The sequence below is a fragment of the Mastomys coucha genome, unplaced genomic scaffold, assembly GCF_008632895.1.
Source record: "Mastomys coucha isolate ucsf_1 unplaced genomic scaffold, UCSF_Mcou_1 pScaffold14, whole genome shotgun sequence".
NCBI lineage: Eukaryota > Metazoa > Chordata > Mammalia > Rodentia > Muridae > Mastomys > Mastomys coucha.
This window is the reverse complement of record NW_022196896.1, coordinates 126879749-126899237: the sequence shown is the minus strand read 5'-3', so window position 1 is coordinate 126899237 and position 19489 is coordinate 126879749. Positions and strand designations below refer to the sequence as shown.

The 19489-nt window shown below is 38.1% G+C and overlaps 1 long non-coding RNA gene across 1 annotated transcript in view; it reads left to right on the top strand.

Moving 5' to 3' along the window:
• The window catches only part of LOC116089338, a 138339-nt gene extending 125383 nt beyond the window's left edge, over positions 1 to 12956 (top strand). Inside the window, exon 3 of the long non-coding RNA XR_004118289.1 lies at positions 12657 to 12956. This is a non-coding gene — a long non-coding RNA (uncharacterized LOC116089338). The remainder of the gene's footprint in view (positions 1 to 12656) is intronic.
• Positions 12957 to 19489: the final 6533 nt, after the last annotated feature.

Sequence of the window (19489 nt, the reverse complement as noted above, 5' to 3'; positions counted from 1 at the left end):
AGAGGCATAGGGTAGGCGGGAAAGAATAGTTTAAGGTGGGTGATAGCCCTGCAGCAACCTCAAGGAGCTGGTGGACCCCACATAATTGTCACTACATATTTCCCAAGTTTGTTTCTGAGAACATGGCAGGGATACAGTTGCAAAGGAAAGTTGGTCTGTTCCTCATGAAATCCCACAAAATTTCAAATCCAGACATATAGTTGATATAAAGTAACCGAGAGAACTTAATGAGATATTTCTAAAGTGAGAAAATCGCTGAATCAGGTTTTAGGCAGGAACTAAAACCCAGTATTTATTTAACTGCTGAGTAATTGTGTTGTTCTACAAAAATAATACACACTTTGCGAGTTTCTTTATCTCTGCATCTGCTCCCTTATTTCTATTTTGGGTTGTATTGTTTTTTTGTTTTTGTTTTTCTTTTCACAACTGCCCTCAAGTTCAAAGACCTAAGAGTATTGCCTTTCTGCTGTTTTCTCTGGAGTTTGACAAGCAGGCATAAGCAGTCACGTGGAACACGGATTCTTTCCCTCTATTGATTTTAATATAAACGGATGCTATTTTTCAGATAAATTCCTTAAGCTAGACAAGTTACTTTTTGAAGAATAGCATCTGTCTGCCTCTTCAATTAAGAATGTGGGGGATAAAACTGAATCCTAGGTGGCTTAGCGTTTCTCACCATCTTGGGGGTCTTAAACGTGAGGGGTAGCCCTTTCCATTACGGTTAAGCAGCAGTTCTCTTTCTGTGACTGTATTATGTGCACCCGTAGCTTACAATGATACTCCTCACAGTAGACTTTTGTGTGTCTGTGAGGTCCTGCTTTCCTGCTTTCGGTTACGAGTTTCTCCAAACCGCAAGGACAAAAGGGCTACAGAGAATTGCGAAAACAACAGTTGCAAGAGCTTTGGAAAGTCCCCTCTCATGAGAGTGTGCCGCCTTCTTGCTCAAGCTGGACATGCTAGCAAAGCTACCCCCAAGCACGCAATTCTCAGCCTTTCCATGCTCCTTCTCAGCATCTCACTGCCAAGGGTTGAGTCTAGAGACATCACATGAGCTGCAGCTCCTACATGTTGGCGCCCGAAGAGCTGGAAAACTTTTTCTTCCTGATCTTCAGTCCCTAGACTGTCTTCTCCTGATGCAAACTTCTGCATAATCACTCTGGTTTTGTGACAGGAAGTGATTTCAACTGCACTGTCATAAAAAGGAAAGAAAAGAAAGAAAAGAAAAGGAAAGAAAGAGAAAGAGAGAAAGAAAGTCACTAAGATAAAGAAGTTTTCTCCACACATAACTTCCTAAAGTCTGTCTCTTACCGTGGATCCCATTGATTGTGTCATAGAACAGACACTTTAAGTTTGAAGAATTCAGCCATTATAGCCAAAGTCCGACTGAAGGAGACCTACTGGGCATTATGAGAAAGGAAGGGACAAAATGATGACACCCCTCACCCCCGACAAATGGCCCTAATTCTTCCAAGTAGCCCAGTAGGAAACCTTATTATGCTTTGTTTTATTTTACCTTTTTTGGCCTTATTTTAGTAAAATTCCCTTTGATTTCTTCATGCATTAGAATGAATAAACTATAGTATAGTATGTTATAAAATGAGAAGAAATATAGCAATTTAAAAAAGACAGTGACTTCAGATCAGTTACAATTATTTTGGCAAACATCTTGAGCCCATTGGCCTCTGGTAGATGCATGGATGCTTCCACCTCCCCCCCCCCCACACACACACACACCTTTCCCCTACAGACACCATTTTCTTCTAGTATTTCCTCCCTTTCTGATAGCGTGGTATGCATCTTCACTTATATACTGACTAGTGGACAATGACCATGAAGATGATCTGGCACTCTGGGCTTTTAGTGGCAAAGACTACTATAGCAGAGAGGGCAGGTTACAAGTTGAAAATGAGCTCAGTTTATGAGACAGTTTACAGCCATAGTTGCCATGTAGAGTTTGGGCTAGCTGGTAATAGCTGAGGTTTTCCAGGTCCTAAGTTTTCTTATTTTTAAAACTGTTTATCTTGCAGCATTGTCATTAATTTGGTGAATTTTTTAAATCTCTCTCAATGAACTAGCTTCTCGATCAATAGTACTCTCAGACTCAATGTATGATTTTTGTGCCAGTTTTCCCACACATTGAGCGCATCTATGAAGATGCTTACACAAAATCCAAAAGGCACAGGAGTTTAAAGTGTTGTTTATGGAAACAGCTCCTTCTCCTCAATCTTACAATTTAGAAAAAAAATATAATTTTAGCCAAACTGATTTGTTTTCATTTTTTTTTCTTTCTATGCATCAGTCCAAAAGACAATGGAATCCTATAAAAATATCTGGCCCATTCTCCCCTGTGTGATCTCTTCTCTACTTCCCCATCTCTGCTCCCTTAACTCTGGTTCCCTGTGTGATCTCTTCTCTACTTCTCCATCTCTGCTCCCTTAGCTCTGGTTCCCTGTGTGTGATCTCTTCTCTACTTCCCCATCCCTGCTCCCTTAGTTCTGGTTCCCTGTGTGTGATCTCTTCTGTACTTCCCCATCTCTGCTCCCTTAGCTCTGGTTCCCTGTGTGTGATCTCTTCTCTACTTCCCCATCCCTGCTCCCTTAGTTCTGGTTCCCTGTGTGTGATCTCTTCTCTACTTCTCCATCTCTGCTCCCTTAACTCTGGTTCCCTGTGTGTGATCTCTTCTCTACTTCCCCATCTCTGCTCCCTTAGCTCTGGTTCTGTTTATCACAGGGCTGGGAATCTTTACAGTTTTATTACTGGGATATGCACCAATGTTTGTTCATTGTAGAATATCTGGAAACCATAAAATTCAAAGAAGAAATGTAAAACTCCTATCCCACTACAAACAGAGAGATCATTGCTTAACACATTTCTTCTAGCATATGTTTATTGTGCATTAAAATATTAGCATCACGCTCCACACAGTACTTAATAATTTTCCTTTCCTTACTAGGTCCTTAACAGTTTCACACAGAATAATGTTTCTCTACAATATGGTAGCTATAGTGTTTGCTTGGGGCTTCATTATAAAGATGTTCCTTGGTTTGATCACTCTCCCACTGTCTACAAAAAGCAATTCCAATCTTTGCTCACTTAAGTCAAATTGTACACATAAATATCTTTTTGAGGATATGTTTTTACCCAGAGTGCAAGCATTTTTAGAATTCATTTTTAGAAAGAAGAAAAGAGTTTCTTATAATAAAACGAACAGGTATTATTATGTATGACTTGATCCGGAAAACAGGAAAAAAATTAAAATAATTCTATCATCATGTAACTTCTTATGACTTCTTAACAATTAATTCATTTATTTCCTTGTTTTTTTTTTAAGAAATAGACTTAAATTTGAATTACGAATTAGTTTTGATATTTTCCACACAGTAGTTGCTAGTAATTTTTATATCAAAAAATAATTTGTTTTATCATCCAATTAAGGATGTACTTAAAGAGTTTCTTGTGCTTTTTCTTTTCATTATTTTCTTTAGTTTTATTATTTTAAAAAAATTTTTGCTACTATGTATTCTAAAAAGAGGAAAGAGACATGGAGTTGGGGGTGTGGGATTGATATGGGAGGACAGGAGGAGAGTAAACCATAATCGGAATATATAGTATAAAAGTTATTTTCAATTAAAGGAAATCTTCACAAAAAAATTGAAACACATGTTTTGTCATAAAAAACAAGGTTGTACTTAAAAGTATTCTTAAAATAATAAATTCTATTTAAAAAAATTATAGAGTATTTCCAGAAGCTACCCACAGGATTCTTTATTCTTTGAGTTGTGTTTGGTAGTGAACATCAGTTTATAACTTTATGTAATGGATTCACTCTGTTGGCCATAGTCATATTTGTAGTATGTCTTTTTGTGAACTGAGATAGAGGAATCCTCATCTTTTGCCTTTTCACATTAGTCCTTTTGGTTTAAAGTACTAAACACTCATGAAAGAGTTTTAATTATACAACAGAGACAGGAAGAACTGCTGTACCGGGTTTGCAAGCCACCAAGCTCTTCATCACAATTTCAAGAATGCTGGTTGGAAAGTCTGCCTCCTGCATCAGAGCTCAGCTCAAATGATAGCCGCAGCTGGCATCTCAATTCAAATGGTAGGCGTAGCTAGCATTTCAACTCAAATGGTAGCCGCAGCTGGCATCTCAACTCAAATGGTAGCTGCAGCTGGCATCTCAGTTGCAGAGGGCAAGATGGCCCTGCCTGTTGAGCTGGTGTGTTCCTTCTCTGCTGTATGGGAAGGAGATCTACCTTCCAGGACTATAAACAAATCAGCCCTCTGTAGGGGAGAAACTCTTTCTTTATATTACAATTGTACAAGATATCGATGAGATTGAGGACAAATATGGCACTATGTCATTTGGGAAAACCCTCCCTTCCTCCTAGGATGGCAAAAAAGAAAATTCTCTGATCTTTCTTGAATATAGGTCATACACCTTCATGCAATAAGCATTCTTTGCAGATTAAACAAAACAAACATCCTTTTCTCTGAGAATGCAGGGACAACAGGGGACAAATGATGTCAACAGGTCTTAAGAAATTCTCCTGTTTGTGACCAATAATAGTTCATCAAACATATGCAGCTTTTCTCATTTCCCTGGATCTGAATATGTCCTATCTTCCATGACATACAAGCTTGTACTTGACATATTAGCCTGTTGTTTTGTGTTTCTTGTTAATCTCTTGATGCTATGAGGATATTATGGACCTAGCAATAAATGACAGAAATATTTTCTCCCTTCTGTTAGGCTGGAACAAAAGCCATTTAATGCCTTGCTTGTAAGATGTTGAAATATATGTAGCCAGAGCAGTTTAACTTCTAGGCAACAAAAGCAGTTATTAATCAATTTATAAATATGAAAGAAAAATCCATTCTGCCAACTTTTCCTTCGTCTTAATTTTCATACAAAATCATTTGCCCATTGTTGTGCCTTGACATTCCCACATTGTATGGGAACCTTCATATTTCCAATCAATATCTTTATTGAATTTTAATTTTAACATAAATTGTGCTATACTGAAAAGAATTATAAACCAAAATAGGTAAAAAATAAATTCTGAGGATAATATCTGTGAAGTTTTATTTTTTCTTTCATGTATTTTTTAAATACTTCTTTTCTGTTTTTTTTTTTTTTTTTTTTTTTTTTTTTTTTTTAGTGTATATGACATGAACATTTTTTCATGTTCCTATAGTTTTCTCTTTCAACAGTTGATATTTGGTATGTATTTATTCATTACTTCTCTGAGGCTCAGTATTCAGGGGGAGAGGATTTCATGCAATGGGTCCTGTGAGACTGGCTGCATGAGTTGCTGCATAGAAGTGTTTCTGTGCTGGGGACTGACAGAGACCGATGGGATTAAAATCTACAACTATAGCTTCACATTTATTTTCTCTAGTATTGAGATTTCCACATAATGCAGATTGTTTCAATGGTAACTCACCACAGCTACATTTGTGCTGAATTACTAGATTTCTTACTGGTGTGTGTGTGCACGCACACACACACATATGTGCCATACCATGCATAGGGAGGTGGGTGGAAAGACAACTTTAGGAGCTTGTGTTCTTTCAGAGTCTCAACAAGGCAACACAGCACCTTGCTAACCAACATAAAAACAAAGGCTAAGACAGCAATGGCTCAGCTGGCAGAAGTGCTGGCCAGACAAACCCGATGATCTGAAGGCAGGATTGAATGATAATTCAATGCTCAGAATCTGAATGAAGTGAGTTCCGAGAATCCGTGTTAGAAGAAGAGTATTTTGATCCCTCTTAGACCCAAGATCCTATACTCCAAGATTTTGCTCAATAACCTACTTTGGTATCCATGGAACTATAAGTCAGTAAGAAGATCCAGCTATAGGTAAGACAGGCATCCGCTCTCCCCCAATTTCTCTTTCTGTTTAAGATTTCTTCCTAGTGGCTGGAGCCTTTGTTTTCATGGCCAAAGTTATATTTTCCTTTATGTCCTATCTACAACTCTTTCCTCTCTATGCAGGCAAAAAGCCCTACTGAGCACCACTCCCTGGGGCAGGCCCAGTATTTGAGTTACTTTACCTGCATTTCTTTCCCTTACAAAGAGGGAAACAGTGACCATTTAATGTCAGCCATTAGATTTTGTAAGGCACCCATGAGGCACAGATCACAAAACTAGGTGTTAGAGGAAGAAGGTAAACTACTTTCTTTTTACCATAGTCTTTAATTTTGCCAATATGTTAGAGACAAGTTAAATTGACATTAAGGTATTAATGTAAACTATCGTTTTATGGTGTGTATGACCTGTCTTATCCTATTTATCATGACTTAATAAAAAAAATCTGCCTGGCTTATAAAAGTGAAAGTACTAACAGAACAGGAATGGGGAATTGACTAGGCTAATCTCAAGGCTGCGCCTTAGCATTCCCCTAGTCAGTTCCCATGCAGGCATCCTTGATCTTTGACTTCTCAAGAAAGAGTTCAGACAGAGTGATATCATGCTCTTCTTTTGACACTTAGGCATGCATTTTCCAACTTAAAATTTAATTTTCTTTCTTGTTTTCCCTTTTTCTAGCCATATAAATAGTCATTTCATTAGAGGAGATTAGCTCCATACTATGAACATCTAAAAGTATATTTATATAAATCCATTATCTGAGTTTTAACACCATTGCTTGACTATTTTTTAATCATATAGCAGGGGAACTACAGAAAAAGAGTGGTGTTGCCTCTGTGGTTCACTTGATATTTTCATTAGTAAAATTTATTTTAAAGACTCTTATTGTTGATGTAGGATATAGAAACCTTTATTGAGGATCTTTATATAAAAAAGAAGATTTTTACTCATAAGTCTCCAAATGTCTGATTACCATACTTTTAAAAATATTGTGTGTGTGTATGTGTGTATGAATGTTTGTATATTGTGCATCATGTGGGTTCAGGATCCTGTGGCAGTCAAAAGGGAGAATTGGCTCCCATGTAACTGGAGTCACAGGTGGTTGTATGTCACTGGAGTCACAGGTGGTTGTATGTCACTGGCGTCACAGGTGGTTGTATGTCACTGGAGTCACAGTGGTTGTATGTCACTGGAGTCACAGGTGGTTGTATGTCACTGGAGTCACAGTGGTTGTATGTCACTGGAGTCACAGGTGGTTGTATGTCACTGGAGTCACAGTGGTTGTATGTCACTGGAGTCACAGTGGTTGTATGTCACTGGAGTCACAGGTGGTTGTATGTCACTGGAGTCACAGGTGGTTGTATGTCACTGGAGTCACAGGTGGTTGTATGTCACTGGAGTCACAGGTGGTTGTATGTACCCTTATTGATGCTAGGAACTTACCCTAGGTTTTCTGAAACATATGGAAGTGTTGCTAATTGCTGCACAATCTCATCTGCCCTAGACTACCTTTATTAGTCATTTTATCTGTTTCCTATGAATAGATATCCATTTGTACATAAATCTGTACAAACTTAGAATTCCTAATAATGCCTTTCTGAAACTAGCCTCTTATTTTTCCTTGTGATTCTTCTTGCTTTTTATTCCTCTTTTAGCCACCCTCTTCTTTTTGACATCAGTTTTAAAGGAGGCATGGCATTTAACCACTTCCATATTGAGTGTATTTTAGATTCTTTCCATATTTTTCTTATTTTAAGCAAAACTTTCATGGACATTGTTTTTAGACACAGCTGTAACTCTTTCCTTAGGGTAAGTTTCTTAAGACGGAATGGCTGGATCAAAGAGAATAAGCTATGTGTGACTTCTGCTACGCACTGATCATATCCCTACTGCAAGGATGCAGCAGCCTTCTCCCTCACTCCCATCAGCAGCTGCCTGCTGAATTGGAAAGTACATTATAAGGTTCCCAATGGCGCTGATGAATTTGGAGCTGTTATTTTGTGAATTCCCAAGGATATCACTCCTGTTATCTAGAAAAGCTCTTTGCTAGTCCTGGTAAATGCAGGGTGATCATTTCATGTTTCCCAGTATATGTACCTCATACACTTGCATTGAGGAAGCACACTGTGTTGACTAGTTTCATGTCAATTTGATATAAGCTGTAGTCATCTGAGAGAAGAAAACCTCAGTTGAGAAAATGCCCCCATAAGACTGAGCTGTAAGCAACTTGTAGAACATTTTTTGTAGATGTGTGATGGCCTTGCCCACTGTGGGTACTTCTACCCTGGGATGATGGTTTTTAGTTCAATTAAAAAGCAGGTAGAAACTGAAGGGGAGGACATTCAGAAACTGCCTCACCTGGGGATCCATCCCATATACAATCACCAAACCCAGACACTATTGTGGATGCCAGCAAGTGCTGGCTGACAGGAGCCTGTCTCCTGAGAGGCTCCACTAGTTCCTAACAAAAACAGATGTGGATGCTCTCAGCCAACCATTGGACTGAGCACAAGGTCCCCAATGGAGGAGCTAGAGAAAGAACCCAAGGAGCTGAAGGGATTTGCAGCACTATAGAAGGAACAACAATATGAACCAACCTGTACCTCCAGATCTCTCAGGGACTAAACCACCAACCAGAGTATACACAGAGGGCCCCATGGCTATAGCCACATATGTAGCAGAGGATGGCCTTGTCAGTCATCAATGGGAGGAGAGGCCCTTGGTCCTGTGAAGGCTTGATACCCCAGTGTAGGAGAATGCTGGACCAGGAAGCGAGCATGGGTGGGTTGGTGAGCAGGGAGAGAGGTGAGGGGAGAGGGGGTTTTCAGAGGGGAATCCAGGAAAGGAGATAACATTTGAAATGCAAATAAAGAAAATATCTAATAAAAAGAAAGAAAAAAAAAAGCAGGCTGAACAAACCATGAGGAGCAAGCCAATAAGCACCCAGTGTCTCCATGGCCTTTGCATCCGGGTTGCTGCCCAGTTTGAGTTCCTGCCCTGGCTCTTCTCAGTGGACTGTGATTTGGGAGATGTAAGCCAAATAAATCACTTCTTCCCCAAATTGCTTTTGGTCATTGTGTTTTATCACTACAAGAGTGACCCTAACTAAAGTACACGTCATTGTTCTTTGCTTTAGAACCACTTAGTAGAATACCATAAAACATGCATTATGTTAGACAGAAATACATTTACACCAACCAGTGTTTGAATAAAGTTTCATTTGTTTTCTATCAGTGCCATCGTATGAGACCAAGAACACAGAAAGCTCTTGTAGCTGAGAGTACGTTGACACAGACTGAGAAGGATGTTCTGCAGGGTTTAATTGGACTTCAAGGGCTGAATGGTCTAAATTGGCTTGTTCAACCAGAGGGTGAGATCTGTAAAGCAAAACTTCAAGATTAAAAAATATAAAAAAAAGACAAGGGCATACTCAATGTATGTCAAGGAGACTAAGCAATCGCTACCAATTATATACTTCTCACTATGTGCTAATGTTCATTTTGGTATTTTTTTTAAAAAAATATGTATAGAGTGAAAGTTATTTTCCCCCTACTTTGATCCTACTTTGTGCTTTGATTTCTAAAGCACATGTGTTTAATATTCACAAATATTATCTATTCAAGTCAATAGTTTGCTGTAACTCATGCCCAAATGCTCTGTGATTAGTTTTTGGACATTTTTAGTACGTTATTTCCTGTATACAAGTGTTTTACCTGCAGGTATGTGAATACACCACATGTGAGCCATTATTTGGGTGTTAGAAATTGAGCCCAGGTCTTCTGGAAGAGCAACAAGTGTTCTTCATCTCTCTTCTCTTGCTCTGGTCCCTATCCTCTGGATTCAATAGAAAATATTTTCTTCAAAACTATGGAATCTGTATTTTTGTTTTATGGAAAAGATGGACAAGTTGGTGACATTAAATAAAAGGGCCTACAATTTAAAAATATGAAATTTTACCAGGGACATATTCAGTGTGTTAAGGTGAGTATATGATATCAGTTGTAGCCTTGGGACATTAAGAATTCATGACAAAATGGCTATATCTTGTATCACAACTACACTGTATCTTTGACTATCTCCTTGGCAACTGGAAGGGGGCAAGTATAGAAAATCAGGCATTATGATAGCAGTGCTGAGATGAGATGTCTGTGAAATTAAAAGATACCAGTGGGCCTTTTATTACATCATACCCTTATTGTTTCTACAGAACCAGGAACATGTCTCTTAACATGACCACTGGCCAAGTAGGCACTGAGCATCCTGAGCATGGGATGCAATCATGTCTTTCTATCTATTAGGATAACAGTGAGTCAGAGGGAGTGCCTGCAGGTAGCTGCATTTTAGGTAGCAAGATAAATCTGGAGCAGTTCTTTTCATTGCAATAAAAGCCACATATTTTTTCCAAGCTGGACTGTTAAGTGAGCAGTGGATGATTTAGCTGTTAATGGCGGCTGACTCCATATGTGTAGAAACACTAGGTTACCACAAACACTACTAATGAAAGCCAGAACTCCAGCGCAGACATGCTAATGCAGTTCCAGAACTACCCACTTTGTTATTCTTTGCCCTGAGTAGACTAGTTCCACTGGCACAAAAGGGCAATGCTTGAGAAGTAAGGAAGACAATGTTGTAAAGTTAAACCAGGGCTATATTATGGAGTCTTAAAAGTGCTAAACTGGAATTTTTTAGGCCTGTCTCATCTTGTAGAGATAACTCTAAAAATAATATTACACCCTCTGTTCCCCAGCTTGCTTGATAGTAAGAATTATATAGGGTGCTTGTTAAATAGATCTTCCTTGAAATTTATGATTCATGAAGCTGGGCAGGAATCTTTAATCTGATTTTTTTTTTTATTTTTGTTTTTTTGTTTTTTTCAAGATAGGGTTTCTATATGTGGCCTTGGCTATCCAATATCCTAGAACTTACTCTGTAGACCATAGTGGCCTTGAACTCAAAGATCTACATGCCTCTGCCTCCTAAGTGCTAGGATTATAGGCATACATCACTGGTCCCTAGTTTCCAATCTGAATCTTCATGATGAGCTTCAAGCTACTCTTTGGAGGGTACATCTGAGAAATGGGCCAAATCATTTTCTAGATATTAAATACGAATTACATTTGTTTGGTTTGGAGCAATGCACTTGGAACAATTGTTTGGAACAATCTGGGACAATGCAATTCTAGTGCAGAACATGTAGAGGAATCTAGCCAGGCTCCTGCCTCTAACAAGCTTCCTTTAATATCTTAATGATTCCTGAGCATCTCTGAACCAGGTATAATTAGGAAGCCATGTTTGTGAACATGTTATTATTGCACGTATGATTGATGGATTTGTGTGGGGGAGGGGGACAAATGTTTTTAGTACATATGTGTAGAGGTCAGAGGACAGCTTATGGGAGTCAGTTCTTTCCTAGCATCAGGAGATCTGAGTTTGGGAAGACAGCAGTTTTAGCTGTAGAATCATTTTGGTGCCCTTCATCCTGTCAGAACAAGAAATCATTATGACATAATTTTTGTTCTAATAAAATATAGTTTTTAAAAATATTGATAATTATCACATGTTTCCAAGGTATCATTTTTTTTGGCTTCCCATATTTAATATGCATTTCCATTTCTTTTGGAACATGAATTTTTTTTAAATTCTTCATTTTTTTAGAAGATTTATTTTATTTATTATATGTAAGTACACTGTAGCTGTCTTCAGACACATCAGAAGAGGGCATCAGATCTCATCACAGATTGTTGTGAGACACCATGTGGTTGCTGGGATTTAAACTCAGGACCTCTGGAAGAGCAGTCAGTGCTCTTAACCACTGAGCCATCCCTCCAGCCTGAAATTATTTACTAAAGTATAGCATTTATGATTCTCAATAGGGTTGCATTCTCTGAAATATCAATGGCAGGCTTAGTTTCACTCAGAAATGGGTGTTTTCAATGCTTAGCCATTTAAACAAGATATATAAAGCTCAAAATCTCAGTTTACGCGGTGTTTTAGAAAGCAAGGAATTTGAGTTTAATTTAAAAATTTTGGCATCATAGTTTTTATCGTTTGATTATAGAGAAAATATGTAGTATTTATGCTTCCAAATTTATTGCTACACCTACTTTCTAAATGACTCATAGCCTTGTGTTTCTACATTGAGTATTTGTTGTGGCATTTCCTACAAACTAAAAGCATTCTCCAATGCAATATAAGTTTTCATTAAGAACTATCCACACAAGCAAAGGTAGATCAAAAAGTGTGTAGGGACATCTAGGCACCAAATAACTTTCTTGAAATATTTAGATATATATCCATTAATATATCCATTAATCAAAGGACAGCCACAAATATGCAGACTTCAACATTCTTTTTAAATTAAGAGCTTCAAACATACCTTTTACCCTAATATAAAGACAGATAAGTTTATGAGTAATCTGTTATTAAACTTTTAAAACTTGAATTATCCACACAATATATTTAGTTTTTCACTCTAGTCTTCTTAAGATCCTGGCCCCATTTTAACATCGACAGCAGCAGTTTCTCTAGGACGTCTGCAGCCTGAATTGGGAATGCTGTTTTTCTATCTTGAGAAACTGTGAAGCCTAGATTGGGCCTTCTGAATATAGTGTGTCATGTGATTCAGATCCCTGGGTGTTAAGCATCCTACCTCTGAAACTTGTTACGTTCTCAGCATTCACCTTCTCTCTCCTGATTTGAGCCCCTTCCAGTTTATGCCGCACTATTGGCTTTTCCGTTCAGTTTAGTTCAGCTTAATGTTCTGATTTCTTTTCTTCTACAGGACAAGAACTAATGCTCTAATTTTGAGGATTCAAGGACCACTTTTGCCCATTCTTCATCAGAGATTGCACTATTCAAGTACTTTGCTTCTTTTAGATGAATGCCCTAATTTGTTCCTGTTATACAGACAGAGAAAGCTGAGTTCTATATTAAAAAGGTCTCATCACCGGCTTCAGACACCTTGAAATATAGAATACAAAGAAAGTAGCACTGAATGAATGAAAGCATCTTTGACTTTAGGATGAAAGCCCCTAAGGTAGAACGTCAAGATGAGCTGTTTTTGAATAGACAATCACAGAGGATTTCCAGAGGTAAGTTAAGTCATACCTTTGTGTCCAGTGAGAGCTAAAATTGACATTTCAATGGACTAAAACGCTAATGAATGAATATGAAGAGCTATTTGGAAAACAAAAGGTGCTAATAAGCAGATATGGTCATTAGCCTAGGTAGCCTTTGTTACTAGATGATCAAACACATTTAGATAGTGAAAAGTCATATCGTAGCTAGCAAACACATTCAGATAGTGACAAGTCATATTGCAACTAGCAAAGCCCTCACCAGTGCTAGCATTGTGATGCAATTTCTAGCTACCAAGTGTTGGAATTTAAAGTGGAAATTGGGACCACAGCTGACTAAAAACAGTACCAAATACATTTTATCTGGCAGCCTGGCATAGAGTTGTTTCATCAAGCATGCATAGGAGCTCAGAGATATTAGTGTTTTTCTCGGTAGCGATCACTTTCTGAGGGCGATCACTGAGTGATATTGAAGAACACCATAGTAAATAATAGGCAGTATAGCATTTTGTTTGCTTAGTACATGCTTAGAAAATGTGAGTTATATTTCTAATATTAGCAGTAATTTATTTGGATTTTTAAAATGAACGGCATAATTATTAAATGCACCCTGTAGTGAGTTTTGGTAAATGCTGATCTATGCTAGGCACACCACAGCCAACTATGGAATACTTTATCATATAAGAACGTGAATGTTCTCAGTCCTGCTTCCTAGTGCACAGGTTCAACCCATTTGGTTGCTACATTGTTGTTTTTCTTGTTGTTCTGTTACAATATGCTTGAGAAAAGCAACTTAAGCTAGCAAGGGTTTAGTTTGGGCCTCACTTGCAGGTATAGTCCATGATAATGGGGAAGGTAGGGTGACAAACACGGGTGTAGTTGTGTTAAATGGTGACAAGAAGCAGCTGGTCACAGTGCAGCCACAATAAGCAAGTAGAAAGAGGTCAATGGACTAAACGCTAACGAATGAATATGAAGAGCTATTTGGAAAACAAAAGGTGCTAATAAGCAGATATGGTCATTATCTGCCTGTGCCCAGGTTGCTGCTTCCATTTTGGTCAGTCTTGGACCTGAGACCATGAGATGGTGTTATCTGAATCTAGGGTGTATTTTCCCTTTTTACTTTATTGGGAACACCCTCATTCTCAGAGCTATAAATGCAGTATATTTTACAATGATAATTTATTATGAAAGTCGTCATGGTTTAGTTTGCAGTTCTAGGGCTTCCCACACATTGGGTCATGTAGCCCATGCTCTATGTAGCTACAAATAGCATTGCTGAGTTGTAGTTTGATGTTTGACCAGAACACAATATGTTTGTTAATACATATTAGACATAGCTTTGGGGTTTTATAAATAGAGATGCTTGGAATACTTTTACATGTGTCTTGATCATGAATAGCAGCTTTATTGCTTCCTGGTGAATAGTGGAGATGAAACTTCAGGGCACAAGGCAACTGTGTGTTGGACTCTGAGAAACTTTCATGTAATTTCTTGATGGTGTGAGCCTTACTTAGGGTTTTTATATTGTTGTAACAAAATTCCACAACAAAAAAGCACATTGAGAAGGAAAGGGTTTATTCGGCTTATACATCTAGATCAGAGTACATCATTGGAGGAAGTCAGGGCAGGAGCCTGGAGGCAGGAGCTGATGCAGAGGCCATGGAGGGTGCTGCTTACTGGCTTGCTCAGCCTGGTCTTATAGAACCCAGGACAACCAGCCTGGGGATGGCACTAGACACAATGGGCTGGACCTCTCTCCACTGATTACTAATTGAGAAAATGCCTTATAGCTGGATCTTATGGAGGCAGTTTCTCAACTGAGGATCTTTTATCTCTGATGATACTAAATTGTGTCAATTTGATACCAAAACCTGCCAGCACAGGGCTCAAGTTTCGTGTTCACTAACAATAAATAAGAACTCTATTTTCCTCTTCATTCTTTCCAAACTTACAGAATTTCAATACTCAGTCACCTATTCTAGTGAAAATTCAGGTGCATTTTAAATTATATTTCATTAGAATTTCCCTGATGTTTAATGATATCAGGATCTATTGATTTATTCATTGTTATTCATTTTTCCATCTCCTTTTGTAAAATTCCTAATTCATGTTTTATTCATTTTTAAATTGACTCTTTGTCTTCATTATTTAGTTGTTGAAATTCTATACAACAGGGCAGCATGTTTTAAAAATGTAAGTTCTAAAAACATGGCTCTACATTGCTCATCATTCATTTGGTAATGATTTATTTTGATGAGCAGAATTTTTAAACTTGTAATGAATCTCATTTCATTCATTGATTCTTTTATGGTATTCTATGTAAGAAAACATTGGCTATCCAAAGTTAGATGGTATTTCTTTTTGTTTCTCATGGCACCACGCTTTTCTCTTATATTTGCATGTCAGTGTCTGTTGAGTCTTTGATGGTATCGGTTCACTTTTTATGCAGCACCATTTTTTAAGACTCAATAAAGAAGACTTTATTATCACAAAATACTGAAGAAGAGATTAGGTCAATGGGACAATTTTGGAACTCGATGTAGAATTTTAGCATCCCACAGACAAGGACATTCAGGACAGAAGAAGACAGCAGAAAGCTGAACATGTCTTCCCGTGCACAGCATGTTTGAGATCTTCATGGGACTGCTTAGCAGCAACACCCAGACCCAGACTGTTGGCTACTGACACCACTGCTGCCACAGCAGCCATTGCTGCTGCCACTGCTGCCACATCAGCCACTGCTGCCACATCAGCCACTGCTGCCACAGCAGCCACTGCTGCCACAGCAGCCACTGCTGCAGCCACTGCTGCCACAACAGCCACCACTGCTGCCACTGCTGCCACAGCTACAGACAGCATCCAGTGATGTAACTATGGCAATGGAGAGATCTTCAAGGCCTGTAGGAACTCAGACAGCAGCCCCCCAGAGCTTGAGCCAAAGCAGCCCTCAGAACCCAGGCTATAGCAGGAAGACAGATGGGGGGCACTTGGGGACCTTTCAGAGTCGGACACTTGGGAGGGGGCTGGCACTGCAGTTAGCTTGGCAGCACCATTTGTTAAAAAAAATCTTCACATTAAATTTATTTGGGATGCATGTTAAGGATGAGTCATATCTATGAGCAACAACGACCACTAGCATGACAGAATAACCCTAAGGGTACAAGACAGTAGTGGCACACATACCTTGGAGCTACCTACTTGACCTCTATTTGGAATTAAGACCCTATTGACATTAGAAAAATCGTGCCTAGTACTGGAAACCTAGTCAACTGATTGGGGTGAGTGAAGTCATAGCTCTTAGAGGGTAAAAAACAACAACCAAATTATTAAAACAGCACAACTACTAACTACATTATAAAGATTTGGCCTTATACTCACTGGTAAATGTAGTCCTCAACTCTCTTCAAGATAACGTCTTGCAACAAATAAAGATATTATAGAAAGCCCTAACTCGTCAGAATGCAGAGGCGTAGAGCCTAGTCCCAATGTGCTTGCACACCTAAGACTCAGGAAAAGTTGCAGAAGAAAGGCAGAAAAGATTACCCAGAGACAGAGGATCAGAGTTTTACTGTGAGTTTGTGTCTTAAGAAGATCAGAAGCTATACCCATAAAGTGTGAGCAGCATGACTTTCTAAAAGGAGCTGAACAAGGGCACCAACACCTCAGAGAGGATAAAGTAGACTGGGGAAATCCTACCAGGTCTCAAACCTACATAAGAACTACAGGCAGCTAAGAAATGCTGGGGACAGGAGAAATAGTTTCGCCCAGGCAAGAGAACACCAGTAGGTCATGTTAGTCCTTCATTCCACTTGTATTTCTTCATTTTTTTCTTTGCCCTTACAATACTTAAAAAATGATATTGAAATCTATGTAGTTTCAACTGATATTTTAAATATCGTTTTATTATCATGTTACTTATTTATTAGTTTCATTATGACATTTTTATACATGCATGTAACATACTCTACTCATAATCTCATAGTTAATCCTGATAGGATCTCACTGTGAAACTCTTGGTGACCTAGACCTCACTAAGGAGACTAGGCTGTCCTAAAACTCATAGAGATCTGCCTGCCTCTTGCTTGCCAGTGCTGGGATTATAGATATGAACCATCATACCTGGTGATGTAATATTATTTTTAATTCTGCTATTTCTTGCTTCTCTTCTTTTTCATGTACTTAATGGTTCCCCTTCTAATTTCTTGTCCTCCTCACTCTAATTCTACAGATGAGAGAAAATATGCAATACTTTTATTTATGAGTCTGCCTTTTTTGCTTAATCTAATGCTTGCTGGTATGCAGGTTTTCCTGCAAAAGCCATCATTTTGTTTTTGTATTATGGCCAAATAATGTTGCACTGTGTATATGTATGTTGCATGGCACTTTTGAATATTGTACATTTATGCAATATCTACTTGCATTGATTGTATGTGTTCAGGAGAGATATCGCTAGGTTTTGATGTCATGCTGTTTAACTGTCTGATGAACTACTGTACTAATTTCCATGACGGCTGGATGAATTTATGTTTCCATCAACAGGATATAAGAAGGCTTCTCTACCTGTATCTTGATTAGTTTAGTTGTTTGCTATGTAATATTCCACCCCTAAATTCATTTCTAAGTATTGCAGTAGTTTAATTACTAACATAGTTGTTTTGATGGCTCATTTTCCCATTCTTACTAATAAATAGTGTCTTGGTTATGTTTTTATTGCTGTGAAGAGACACCATTGACCATGACAACTCATATCAGGAAAACATTTAATTTGGAGTGGCTTATAGTTTCAGAGGTTTGGTCCATTATTATGATGTCAGGAAGTGGTATTTAGGCAGACATGGTTCTGGAGAAGGACCTGAGGGATCTACATCTTGATCCAAAGGCAGCAGAAGACTGTGTGCCACATTGCGTGTAGCTTGAGCATAGGAGACCACAAGACCACATCTACTCCAACAAGGCCACACTTCCTATGGTGCCACTCCCTACGGGCCAAGCATTTAAACACGTGAGTCTATGGGGAGCATGCCTGTTCCAACCACCACACATAGATACATTAGTTACTTTAAAATGTGACATCAAATTTTGACTTTTTATTCTATATTATTATTTATTAGATCTTGTGTGTTGTCATTTATTACCTTGAATTTTTCAATATGAAGTCATAATATCTGTGAATAAAAATAAGTTGGTGTTTTTTTAAATCAAGTGTTGTCTTTTATTCCTAGCTCTTACTTGATTCTCTTGTGACTTGTTCTAGTAAATTTCTGAAGAGCCATGTGCAGTGAAAGAACATTTCACTGAACACTCAGGTTTTCTGAGTCACAGGAGGAGCTTCTTCTACATTTGTTGTATCAGCCACTTTTCATGGATATCCTTAAACTGGAGTAATGAAGACACAGTTGAAGATGTAGGATCTGGCATCATCACGACCATGAGGTTTATCTTCAGCACTGAAACAAACAAACAAAGAGACCAAACTAAAACAAAAATCAAAACAAATAAAACCAAAACAACAACAAACAAAACAAAGTTCCCCTTTCTTTCTAGCTTTTTAAGAATTCTAAATCATTAATGTTATTATTAAATCAGTTTCCTGGAACAATTGAGATAAACATGCTTTAAAAATTCTTTTCATGTAGGAAATGTTACTGATTGATATTGTTTAATTTTTGAGTCACTTTTACATTTCTGGCGTAACCCTACAATCTTGTGTAATTTTTATCTGTTTCCCATGTCTTTAGTTTATTTTCTGCTTGTATTTTCCTAATGCTTACACATATACTTATTTTTAACATAATATACTTTCTGACTGCGGCATTATGGGTATGACTGTACAAGGAAGAATAGCTTGGCATGGTGGCATATATTTGTAATCCCAACTGCTGAGAGGGAGGGTAATATGAGTCGGAACCACTGCTTGGGGTCAGCTTGTTGTTTCTACTGCATCCCAAGTCAGCTAGGATGGGCAGTGGTACCCTTCCTCAAACAAACCCAGAAAGCAACAAGAGATTTTTTTTTCTTTTTTAATATCTTGAAGTAGTTACTGTGTAATATTTGTATATCTTTACTGAGTTTTGTATGGGATTTGCCTTTTTAACCCTTTGCCTTAATAAATTTATTCTCGGAATTCTTTATTTATAGACTATGTTTTATAAGGCTGGGGGTAGCTCACTGATTATAAAGTTTATTTAACACATGCAAAGCCCTGAGTTTGCTCACTGAACCCACTAGCTGAAAACAACAAACAAAATATTCTCTACCACACATCTTGAAATATGTAGGTTTTTGTTTCTTCTTATGGCAGTTTTGGCCATCTGGTTTGATAACTTGTGTCTTTCACATATGTCCATTCTCTGTAAGCCTCAACTTTGTTACAGAAATTAAACCCTGTTCAATCTCTGTCACAGCTGTTGTGGGCTCCCCCCACATCAGTTTTTAATTGATAATTTGTTGTTGTTTTTCCACCTTTAAAAACAATCATACAAACACATCATTTATCAATTGCAGGGTATCCCCTTGGCTAAGCCAGCGATATCTA